This window comes from Symphalangus syndactylus, chromosome 19 (assembly GCF_028878055.3).
Source record: "Symphalangus syndactylus isolate Jambi chromosome 19, NHGRI_mSymSyn1-v2.1_pri, whole genome shotgun sequence".
In the NCBI taxonomy this organism is placed as follows: domain Eukaryota; kingdom Metazoa; phylum Chordata; class Mammalia; order Primates; family Hylobatidae; genus Symphalangus; species Symphalangus syndactylus.
Window position 1 is genome coordinate 80,105,968 of NC_072434.2, and position 12,585 is coordinate 80,118,552.

The 12,585-nt window shown below is 52.8% G+C and overlaps 1 protein-coding gene across 2 annotated transcripts in view; it reads right to left on the bottom strand.

Moving 5' to 3' along the window:
• Positions 1–12,585, bottom strand: part of GNG4 (G protein subunit gamma 4) — a 104,999-nt gene that overhangs the window by 91,674 nt on the left and 740 nt on the right. Inside the window, exon 1 of one of the 2 annotated variants that reach the window (XM_055233957.2) lies at positions 12,081–12,430. The exons of the other annotated variant lie outside the window; for it this stretch is intronic. The gene's annotated coding sequence lies outside the window, so the exon portion shown is untranslated. Of the gene's footprint in view, positions 1–12,080; positions 12,431–12,585 lie in introns of those variants that run through there. 2 annotated transcript variants of the gene reach the window in all.

A 12,585-nucleotide genomic window follows, 5' to 3' on the forward strand; every position in this document is an offset into this window, starting at 1 on the left:
TGCGCCACTGCACTCCAGCCTGGGAGACAGAGCAAGACCTTGTCTCAAAAAAATAAAAAAAAAAATTAGAATGAGGAAAACAATGATGAGGTGGAAACAGATGTTTGAACATAGGAGAATTTTCGATGCATAAGGATGCTGCGGGCACTTAACCAGATGTCTGCCCTTCACTACCTGGCCGGGGTGGCACTTTTAAACCATCTGATAATGGAGAGAGGCAGTGCAGTCTGTATGGGCACACAGCTCACTCTGCGGCTGAAGCCACATGTGGGCGCTCTGGGCCCAAGGAGCTGACCTCTGCTCTTGTGGCACTCCCAGTCTGGCACAGACGTGAGGAGTCCAACGAAAAAGACCCCCGGCCAACGGCCTGCAAAGCCACTTCCCTCTACCTGGCCAAGAAGAGCTTCCCTGACCCTGGCTCCCGCCTGCGCATCTGGCCAGCTTCATCTTCCAATGCTCCTGGTCTCCCGATAAGCCCCAGCTGCTGGACTGCTGTTTTTAAATCCCTTCCAGGCAGGAGGAACAGAGGAAAGGTGAGTAGGCAGGTGCAGGCCCTGGAGCCCGAATCTGCTCCTTTCTAGCTCCGGAAATTTGGGCAATTCCCTTCACCTTCCGCTTTCTTCCCTTCAAAATAGAGGAATGGCTGTATTGGTTTCCTATTGCAGCTACAACACATTACCATACATTTATGGCTTAAAACAATGCAGTTTTATTATTTTACAGTTCTGGAGTTCAAAAGTCTGAAATGGGTCTCAATGGACTAAAATCAAGGTGCCAGGAGGGCTGTGGGTGGAAGCTCTGGGGAGAGTTCGTATTTCTGCCTTTTCCAGTGTCTACAGCCATCTGCAATCCTTAGCTTGTGGCTCCTCCTGCATTTTTTTTTTAACATTTTACTTTAAGTTCTGGGATACATGTGCAGAACATGCAGGTGTGTTACACAGGTATACATGTGCCACGGTGGTTTGCTGCACCTATCAACCCATCATCTAGGTTTTAAGCCCCATATGCATTAGGTATTTGTCCTAATGCTCTCCCTCCCCTTGCCTCTCACCCCCCAACAGGCCTTGGTGTGTGATGTTCCCCTCCCTGTGTCCATGTGTTCTCATTGTTCAACTCCCATTTATGAGTGAGAACATGCGATGTTTGGTTTTCTCTTCCTGTGTTAGCTTTCTGAGAATGATGGTTTCCAGCTTCATCCATGTCCCTGCAAAGGACATGAACTCATTATTTTTTATGGCTGCATAGTAATCCATGGTGTATATTGCCACATTTTCTTTATCCAGTCTATCACTGACGGGCATTTGTGTTGGTTCCAAGTCTTTGCTATTGTAAATAGTGCTGCAATAAACATAAGTGTGTGTGTGTCTTTAGAGTAGAATTATTTATAAGCCTTTGGGTATATACCCAGTAACGGGTCCTCCTGCATTTTTAAAGCCAGCCCAGCAGCGTCCCCCACCTTCTCTCTCAGATGCTCCTATCTTCCTCTTACAAGAACCTTTGTGACGACATTGGGCCTGCCAGGTATTCCAGGATCACCTCCCCATCTTAGGATCTTCCCCTTAATCACACCTGCAAAATCTTTTTTGCTGTGTAAGATTCACAGATTCACAAGTTCCAAGGATTAGAGGGTGGCCATCTTTGGGGACCATGATTCTACCTACCACAGTAGTCGTCAGGAATAAGTAGCTCATACAACATAAGACACTAAGAGCCTGGGCTGCAGGAAGCACTTAATTAATGTGAGCCAGAATCACTCTCCCTTGGTGAAACAGAGCCCCCAGCCTGGAAGGCTTTCACCCTGCACTGGCTGTGCCCCGATGGTTCCATCTGGCCAAATCATGAGACCTCCTTCCAGAGGTTTTCCCTGTCCTTCTGGGCCAGGCTTGGTGTTTTGCTGTGTTGAGGTGGGAGCTGTTCTTAATTCCATGTTGTATGCTTCTTTTTTTTTTTTTTTGAGACAGAGTCTTACTCTGTCGCCCAGGCTGGAGTGCAGTGGCACGATCTTGGCTCACTGCACGTCTGCCTCCTAGATTCAAGCGATTCTCCTGCCTCACACCCAGCTAATTTTTGTATTTTTAGTAGAGACGGGGTTTCACCCATGTTGGCCAGGCTGGTCTCGAACTCCCAATCTCAGGTGATCTGCCCGCCTTGGCCTCCCAAAGCGCTGGGATATCAGACGTGAGCCACCGTGCCCGGCCCTGTGTTGTGTTATAATCGTCTGTCTCCCTCACTGGATTGTAAATGCCTCAGGAGCAGGGATGGCCTCTGACTTATTTTGCATTCCTACCCCGAGGATATGGCACACGGCAGCTGTCAAATGTCTCCTGGATGGCTCATGGGTGAAGATAGGTCTGTGTCCTTTGGGGTGCCCAGAACCTCAGAGCTGCCGTTGCTGCTGTGGGAGGGGAGCAGTGAGGGGGAATCTCTAGGTGGGGGTCTTGTGCTCTGGGCAGAGGCAGTTCTTCAGGGTGGTAGCTGGTTTCTCCCCAGAGCAGGCTGTCTCTCACCCCAGGCAGGGAAGGACAGATCCATGCATTCAGCCTGGGGAGGAGACCTGGTGTTGCAGGCATATCATGCTTACGGTGGTCAAACCCTCATAGTCCCAAGAGGAGCAGGAGAGGCTGGCACAGGACACAAGAGCCTGGGGATGCTTAGGCAGGTTGGGGGGAATCAGATGTCAGGAAGGAGGACCCACAGAAATCATCTGGTTCAATGCATCTCAAGTCTGGTGGCTGCAAAACTCAAAGACCAATTCCTGGACCCTAGCCCAGACCCACTACGTCAGAATGTCCAGGGGCTGAGGCCCAAGAAGGGATATTTTAAAAACTGCCCAAAATGCACGCAGCCAGGTTTGAGAATCACTGCTGAATCTACCTTAGGCTTTATAAACAGACTGTGCTACAAGTAAATGGTTCTCAAAACAGGTGTGTAAAACAGAAGGAAGGATACACGCATCATTCAACAGACTCACCATGAACCTGCCAGACCACACATCAAGGCGAATACATAAGACAGTCCTTGCCAAGCTGCGTCTTTGAGCCGGCCTGAATCCCAGCAGGGTGGAGTTGAGGGCGGCCTCTCTGCTTCATTTAGCCCACCAGACCTTCGGACCTGAGGGTCTCTGATCCAGCCTCTCGGGGCCACCACCCCCTGCAGGGCTCCAGGAAGGGTCAAACTGCCCGGGGGGCCAGAGCTCTCCCTCCCTTTTGTTACTACTTGGCGCCTGGCAGGTCAGAGGTCACTGGGCCCAGCAGCCCCAGTCCCTGGATGGGTGGAGCACCCACAAAACAGCCAGGCTGTGAAGAGGCCCACTTTGGAGTGAGAAAGGGCTACTTCTTGTGTGTCATTTTGCAAAAAGAATCTCTGTCTCTTCCTCTACCTTGAGTTACACTACCAAATGCTCCTTTTGGTTAATGTAGCTTTCTTATATGCTAGGGGTGAGAGGAGGGGAAAGCCACCTTATTCTGTCAGGAAGGCGGTTGGGCATAAATTAATCTGTAGGCCGAGTGCAGTGGCTGATGCCTGTAATTATGCACTTTGGGAGGCCGAAGTGGGAGGATCACTTGAGGCCAGGAGTTCCAGATCAGCCTGGGCAACATAGTGAGACCCCATCTCTACAAAAAATTTTTAAAAGAATTTAGCCGGGCACGGTGGTGGGCAACTGTAGCCCCAGCTACTTAGGAGACTGAAGTGGAAGGCTCACTTGAACTGGGGAGCTCAAGATTGCAATGAAATACGATCACATCACTGCACTCCAGCCTGGGCAACAGAGACCCTGCCTCTAAAACTAACTAAATAAATAATCGGCTGGGCACGGTGGCTCACGCCTGTAATCCCAGCACTTTGGGAGGCCGAGGCAGGCGGATCACCTGAGGTCAGGAGTTCTAGACCAGCCTGGCCAACATGGTGAAACCCTGTCTCTACTAAAAATACAAAAAATTAGCTGGTGTGGTGGCAGGCACCTGTAATCCCAGCTGCTAGGGAGGCTGAAGCAGGAGAATGGCTTGAACCTGGGAGGCACAGGTTGCAGTGAGCCGAGATGATGCCACTGCACTCCAACTTGGGTGACAGAGCAAGACTCCACCTAAAAATATAAATAAGTAAATAATCTGTGAATCCACCAACACTTTCACCTGCTGGCTCCACGTGCATCAGATGAGATCATTTGGGAGGTCACCTTAACCTCGGATCAACATAGCAGGTCCTCCCACAAGCAACCTATTTAAAATGCGAGCCACCCCCTTCCCCGGAATTCCCTACCTCCCAGCCTTGTTTTATTTTTCTCTCATGCACTTACTATATCTTAAATGCTTATTTATTCATGTACTTGTTTAAACTGCTTTTGATTTTCTGACTTCTTATCATTGGTCTGATTCCCCCATCATAACAGAACTTCTATGAGGGCGGGGATTTTTCGCTTGCCCGGCAACTGCCTGCATTTTCGTAGCCCTAGAGCTTCGAAAGTACAGTGCGGCAAAGCAACGTAATAGAGTAAGAACTGTGCGGAAAAGGAGAGAAAACCAGACCGCAGGAGCATTTCACAGCTAACCACAGAGGTCCGAGGAGAACGCAGGGTGGAAGAACCCGAGGGAGGCCCAGCAGGGGCGGGGTGAGCCTTGGCCCCCGTCCCGTGCAGGTGTCTCGGGTAAGCTGCCACGGTTACTGTGAAGCAGGCCAGGGCCAGCCCTCCTGCCTCGAGGCCACTGGCTCTTGCGGGTGGAAAAAGAGTGACTGGGGGCAACTGAGCAAAACATAGAACAGAACCTCCCTCTCGAATAGAAACCCATGCACGGAAGGATGATACACTGCGATTCCCCGACGTGGGCCTGCAGCAATAGACGGGTGCTAACAGCGTCCAAGTCAATCCGTAAGCATCAGGGGGACAAAGAAATCATAAACAAGAGGCAGAACGCAACTGCTCCAATGCAGAGAGAATGAGTCATCCAGGAAGGCAAGGTGGTGGCGGGTTGGCTGTGGTTTTGCAGAAGCTGGCTGGAGGGGCTGGAGGAGCAGGGGGCCGGGGAGAAGGCAGGGTTGGGAAGGGGTCTCTTTTAAGGGAATCCAGTGCATGAAAGTCTGTACGAAAGGGTGTGCCTCTTACAGAAGGATATTTGTTTTGTCCTAAACTTGCTGTGTGTTCTTTGAGGTGCGGGCCTCCCTGCTTTGTCATCACACCTTGGATCACCCCGGGCAATCTCGCCCCTGTCGCCTCACCTGGGTCCAGCCAGACCTGTGCTCTGCTCTGCACGTACACGCCCCCTGGATGTCACCTCCTGACTTGGCAAGTCGTACACCCTCTCTCTACTTGCCCAGCTTCATTCACAAAACCAAGTCACATTACCCCTCGTCCATCCATGCTCAGTCTGGAAACTCTGGACAGTCTGGGCAGCTTCTCCCTGACCCTCCGTTTCTGATCAGACGGCCGCCCTGACTGATGCTGGGGCCGGGGCACCCTTGGGCGTTATCCAGTCTCCCTGTCCTCCCTCTCCTGCCCCATGCCTCCGACCTTCCCCACATGGAGTCACAGCCAGAGGGCCAAGGCGGGGCCTGCTGCTTCCTGCTTCTGCCTGACAATGGCCCTGGATTCCCCATTCTTCATGGTCAGTCCCACCTTCACACCCTGGCTCTGATCAACCTTTCTGCTCTCTCCACTCCTCTTTCATGACCCTGGGCCCCTGCTGGCCCCCCTGCCTGGAAAGCCCTTTCTCATTTGTCTGGCTTGAAAAACCTGCCTCAGCTCACCAGGGCCAGCTCAAGACACCCTCTGCTGTCACACCCTTTCTGCACTGCTATCAGGAAGAACTAACGCTCTCCCTGTCTGTGCACTAACCCAGGGTAGGTGGGCTGTTTTCACACATGCACCCCCCTCTAGGTTCTGACTCCTCTGGAATGCATGACCATATCTTATTTGTTTCTCTGTCACCAATGCCTGAACTATCTGATGCATATATTTATTGCAGGTGCTTATCACACATGCAGTCAATGAACACCTCACAAATGCATGGTTCACATACAGTCTTTGATGAACACATCTATCGCATCCAGCAATATATCTATATTGGAAAAGTCCTTCCATAGCATCCAGTAATGAAAAGGAATGTGGCGGGGAGCAGTAATGGACGGTAAAACTAAAAACACCAGGAAGATCACAGTGAGATCAGCAGAGCCCTAGAATGGCAAATCCATGACAAAGAAAATTTCTGTTGAATAAAAACGTGCCTGCGTCCAGGCCAGCAATTGGCTTCTCACAGACACTATTGACTGCAACAAACTCTAGCATAAGGAGAGGGTCTAATGAGAAACTTGTTCAGAGGATGCTGACCCATCCATCAGTGAGCACAGCGAACCCGAAAAGGCGGGGACATGGCAGAGCAGGGGCTGCAGCCATACTTGCTGCAGTGTTGACAGAGCACACACAGAAAGGTCTGCCCGAGAGAGTCCCAAAAGGCACAATTCTACAAGATCAACCAAGTGGAGGGGACTGGCAGTGAAACGCCAAACTCCTACTGAAAGGTTGATGGGTGCAGCCTTCCAGAGACAGGGATGGGTGGCGGGAACCTGGGCACCCAGAGGTCCAGATCAGCAAAAGAGGCCAGTGACTCTGTCTCTATCAGATAAAATGCAGCCGCAGTGGGAGGGAGCGTGTGAGACTGACAAAGGCCTCGCCCTGGATCTACACCTCACCCTGTTCCAGAGAGAATTCAGTGGCCAGCAACACTGCCAGTTCCCCTTTATTTCCCTCGAGGTCAACATTTTGGAATTCTCTACTCACATCTACTGAGCGACCCTCCTTGGCCACCTTCACACACCCACACTCCAGGCCCACCACTGCCCTTGGGCATGAGCAAGCCTGACGGCGTCTCTCATCCCGGTAACACCTTCTTCCCCGCACACACCATCAAACACATGCATGCCGTAGACTGAAGTCATCGGGTCTCCTTAACCAGGCTGCAGCCCCCTAGTACCCTGCCACGCGGCCCCACAGCTGAAGGGGGGATAAACAAGCACCTTCAGACTAGAGCAGCTTCTGAGTGATACGCAAAGTTAACTGGGGCACAGAGAAAACAGAATTTTCTCAAGATTGCTGAAGGAAAACTAAAACCGAATGAGGACTGACTCATGCTCGTTTAGTCGGCCACAGGCTAGGGGCAGCGGAAAGGCCCTGCTGGAAATTTCCATCCAGGGTCTGTGCAGGGCGGGTACCCCAGAACCGCGGGGCAGGGCCGATGGCTCCCCGGATGGGGCTGGAGAGACAGCCAGGAGGAGGACGCCAGTTGTTGGGTGTAGCTGGACCTTCCTGTAGACACGGAGCCATAGGAAGACAGAGACCACTGATGAGGAAGGGGAGATGCAGCAGCAGACACTCCGTCCACATGGGCCCTGGGCTGCCAGAGACCCCAGGGCCCACCTGGACGCGTGGGTGTTAAAGGGTAACACATAGCCCTTTCCAAGGTGTGTTGATGACTTGGCTCAGCCTGCAAAGCCAGGCTGCCTGTACTGCTGCCTGACCTCTGGCCTCTGGCCTCCAAGAGCCTGACCCTCTGGGAAGACAGAGTCCCAGCATGGGGCATGACCACCCCATCTGCTCTTCCTGTTCATCAGTGTCTGGACCTGAGCCACTGAGTCCTGCTGGGCCATCGTGGAGAAGAACCTGCTGTCAGCCCTCAGCAGCCTCCCTGCCCTGCCCTGCCTCCCACCCCAATCTCAACAGCCTCTTGCTCTTTTCTTCCTGCCATCTAAGCTCATTTCTCCTCTTTGGGCCTTCATACATGGACACTGCTTTGCTAGAAATCTCTCAGTTTTACCTCTCTGTGTAGTGGGACACCAGAAGAAACAAGCTTGAGTTTGGGTGCTGGAATTTGGGGGAACACGTAAACACTTTTTCTGCTGTAGTTGTAGAGGTGCTTGAATAAGAATGTTCAGGCTGGGCGCGGTGGCTCACGCCTGTAATCCCAGAACTCTGGGAGGCCGAGGCGGGCAGATCACCTGAGGTCAGGAGTTCGAGACCAGCCTGACCACTGTGGAGAAACCCCGTCTCTACTAAAAATACAAAATTAGCCAGGCGCGGTGGCTCATGCCTGTAATCCCAGCTACTCGGGAGGCCAAGGCAGGAGAATCACTTGAGCCCAGGAGGCGGAGGTTGCAGTGAGCCAAAATCGTGCCATTGCTCTCCAGCCTGGGAGATAAGAGTGAAACTCCGTCTCAAAAAAAAAAAAAAAAAAAAAAAGAATGTTTAAAAGAGTTAAAAATGTTTTCCTTCTTCCTATTTTATCGCCCTGCCTCTCTTTCTTTGTTGGAGCCCATAGGGAGGGGACAGAAGACAAGGCCTTACAGCTGTCCATTAGGCAGGGGCACCGGGAAGAGGTCCAGGCACTGACGAGAAAGGCATAAAGGCACAGTTAGTGCCAGCTCATATGATTGATCGTGGCTGTTGTCCCGCCTCGTGCACAGGGAGTGCTGGGGGAGAAACAATCTCTCTGGCCCAAAGGGATATTTAGAGTGCTTCTTCTATCTCTAGGGCCTTCCATGGCCTCAGAGCACGTGTGTCACACCACAGAAAGCCAACCGGCAACTCAGAGAGAAATGGTTTCAGAAATCTAAGAAGCAAGAGAAACAAATCCTCCTGGGAAAGGAGCTCATGTGCAGTGCCTGGGTGTGGGTCTCTCTACAGTTCTCCACTTTCTTCTCTTCCACACGTCTTTGTCGCTTTCACTTGTCATTTGTGTATACTTTTCCTACATCTGTTAAAAAAGGTTCCCACCACCCACCAAACCTGCTGCCAGAACACTCCTGGACAGAGAGGACACAAGCAGTCACTGCTGTTTTTTGCAAATTAGAAACTTGGCAGGTATCCTGTGAGTATCAAAGGGGATCATCCACAAGACATGTCCAGCCCAAGCATTGCCCTTCTTTCCTCTTGTCGCCCACTAACTTGGGCTCCTTGCCCTATCTGATCCTTGGAGACTGGGCCTTTGGTGGCCCACAAACCTCAGGGCCATGGAGACGAACAGTTCCTCCATAGCTCCCTATACTTCCTCACTCCTGGGCACCCAGGACTCACTCCCCAATGAGCACGGCGTCTTCCACACAGCCGCCTTTCCCTTATCTGCATGGCACCTGTCATTCTGTCTGCGAATTTCCAGCAGGGAACCTGATTGCCCACCAGCCACCATTCAGCCTAACAAAAACTCCTTGGCAATTACAGGAATTTGGAACGCTCCAGCAAGCTCACTGAACTGATCTCTTTTTAAGCACCCACTGTTTTCTCTGCGTAATTTTTTCCTTTTAGCAGCTTTTCTCGCCTCTATTTCTTAACATTTCCTAAAATGAAAATTTCATTTGTGTTTTTACTTTTGATCATTTATTAACGGTCTTTGGCTTATTCTTTAGAGGTTTTTAACCAGCTTCTTTCAGTCTTTCAGTAGTATTACCCTGCAATCTCCTTTTCTTTCCTGATACCCATTTAGCTTTTCTGACTTTCAATTAAAATATCCTTGCTATCCACTGTTGATATCCACTGTTTATAACCTTGCTATCCACTGTTTATGTAGTACTTATACCTCTATTAAAGGAGTTAAATTTTGGTTTCTGGTTTTAAAAAAGAAACAATCTCTCCACCTGAATAATACAAGTCTCTATGCCTGAGTATATCTAGAATGAATAAAAATACCAAATTTTAAAAAAGGAAAACCAGCAAGATTAGATAGCAGTATATCCTCAAAAGGTGTTTCAAGAACAAAAACCAGGTAATATTTTAAAGTCACTGCTTCAAAATTCCATGAAGAAAGGGGCAATCTTCTGACATACATTATTAGGCATTCTCCCCTCTCCAAGCAGAAACTGAGACAAACTAGGAAAAATGTGATAGTGAAATAGTGACATGCAGCTATAAATAAAACAACAAATTGTTGGGTACAGACCTTAGTCTTTGCTTTCTGCATAAGCAGTAGTTTTGTGGTAGGCGTGGGTTTGGGCGTGTAGGTCTGGGGGGAAGGAGCATTGTACACATTTTACAGTGTTCCTGCCCTCCTGAGACAGCTGCGGCTCTCGCTTCCCCAGGGGTCAGGGTCCATGTTCCCACCTCATGTTGTTTATTTATTTTGAGGCCGGAGTGCAGTGGCACCATCTCAGCTCACTGCAACCGCTGCCTCCCAGGTTCAAGCGATTCTCATGCCCCAGCCTCCCAAGTAGCCGGGATTACAGGCGTGCACCACCACGCCCGCCTAATTTTTTGCATTTTTAGTAGATACGGGGTTTCACCATGTTGGCCAGGCTGGTATCGGACTCCCGACCTCAAGTGATCCGCCCGCCTCGGCCTCTGAAAGTGCTGGGATTACAGGCGATGTTCCCACCTGATGTTCTACCATTTCAAACAATGCACTGAATATTGGGGGACTTCAGGGACTGTCACTTTTGCTTTAAAAACTGTAAAGTGAATCTAGGAAAAGCTTTTTTTTTTTCTGGTTTCTCCACCATCAGTTTGCATGAGAAATGCCAATCATGGGACTGCTGGGAATGACCCCTTAGCTGCGCTGTTTCTGAGCCAGCCCTACATCCTCCACTGGCTTCCTTGGGCAATTTTATTTTAAGGCCTATGAGGAATGGAGTTGTGCATGGAGGTGGGGGCCAACAGGAAGTCCATTGTCCTAAATAGTCCTTTCAGCCTAACCCCATGGTGAGGCTGCTCATTAACAGGCAAGGCATCGCTGTAAACCTTGCATTTGCGTTAACACCTACTATTTATTAAGTGCCACAGCCATCTCTCATCATGACCAGTCACTGAGCAAACCCTACATTTCAAAAACAATCCAGTTTACAGGTACTCTGTCTGTTTCTCCGGGCTGGAAAAGGCTTTCCATTTATCAACTTAGTTGTCCCCCCAGTCGCCTCTTGCAGGGAACAGGGCCAGATCAGATGGCGGCTGGTTCCCCTCCCCCGCCTCATACAAAAATGAGGAAAAGGAGTTGCGGGAGGAATCGAGAAGCCGGCCGCAGAGCCCAGGTCCCCCATGGCTACTGTGAGGCATTCGCCGCTGCAAATCTCCTGTCCTCTGTGGGAAGCGGCACACCTCACTCATGAGCAGACGACAGGACTGGCACGTTTTCATGGAGAACACGGGCGCAGCCTAGGCGGCCTTTGGCTCCGGCTGAGGGGCACGGGCCAGGTGCCAGCATTTGACAGTCCTGGGAGGCGACGGGCATTGGAAAGACGCGGCAGCCGCGGGGCCGGGGAGACGGTGGGAGGCCCGGCGTCTATCATCCACTTTATTACTTGATCAAACTTTAACATTTTTGGGTTTCCTAACACCTTAGCCCCAAATACTCGAAGCAAATCTTAAATTAAGGAGTCTTTCCCCACCACGCTCTGTCCTTCTCCCCACCTCAGCCTCCCGCCGTTTCGCGTTATTTCCAAGGCAATTTAAAAAATCAAGCCAAACAAAGCTCCCCGGTTGCTGCCGGGCGCGCGCGGCGAGCGAAGCACATTTCAGTTCAGCACCAGCCTCGGGGACAGACGCCATCAAGGAGGGGAGGAAAACCACCCTCAGCTGCGGTGGCTCCAGCGTCACCCCGAGTGCTCCCGAGGCGGCGTCCGGGCTGCTGGAGAGCCAGGAGGGCTTCCTCACGCACTCGCCAGAAACATTTCCCCAAAGAAAACGCCCAACCAGCCACGCCATCTCCTGCCACTGAGGTCCTTTTCCACGGGGGACGTCCCCGCTGGGAGAACAGCAAATGCTCTGTGACCTACAAATGGAAGAGGGGACCCCCGAGCCCCCGCCTGCCTCATGCCGGAGGGACCGGGCGCCCCCAGCCCCGGGAGCCCCTGGACGCGCTCCGAGGGGGCTGTCCACACCCGCGCGCGGGCTTCCCCGGGGCCCGGCGGGAGGTCCCAGGAGAGGAGGCCGAGGGAACCACAGGTCTTTGTGTCGCGTGCAGCAGCTGGCGGCGTGAGGACCACGCCGGCGCCAGAGCTGTCTCCCTAGGTCCGGAGACTTTCACCCCGAGTTTCCCTTCCGCGTCCGGCTGCACCGGGGCTGGGCTCTCCCCGCGGACACCCAGGGCTCCGGCCAGGCGCCCACTTACCCTGAGCGGGATCACGTGCGGGCTTCGTCTGCAGCGCAGTGTTCGCGGGGGGCGGCCAGGCCGAGCGGCATCGCTCCGCATCGGGGCGCGGGCCGGGCTCGGGTGCAAACGCGCGCCTCGTGCCCCTCCCGCCGCCCGCGGGGTCTCCGCGTCCCGTCACCGGCCCCGCCCCGCGCCGCGCCTCCCGCCCTGCAGGGCCCGACCGCGCGGGCCTGGGGGTGCAGGCAGAACCTCCCCCGGCCCTGGACGCTGGGGGCTTCTGCTCGGCCCCCTGTACCAGGGGGGCCCAGGCTGGGGAAGGGGGAGCCGGCGACTCCGCGACCCTTGCCCCCGTTCCACGCTGGCCGCGCCCACTCCGCCGCGGGGTCTCGCCCGGGAAATCCCGCCCGCTGCCACCGACGTCACTGCTGCGTCACCGGGGCTCCCGCGCTCCCTGCCCCCGCCCCAGCCCGGGCCCGCGCCCCCCGCCCGCTACTCGGGCCCACGCCCCCTGCCCCAGCAAAGG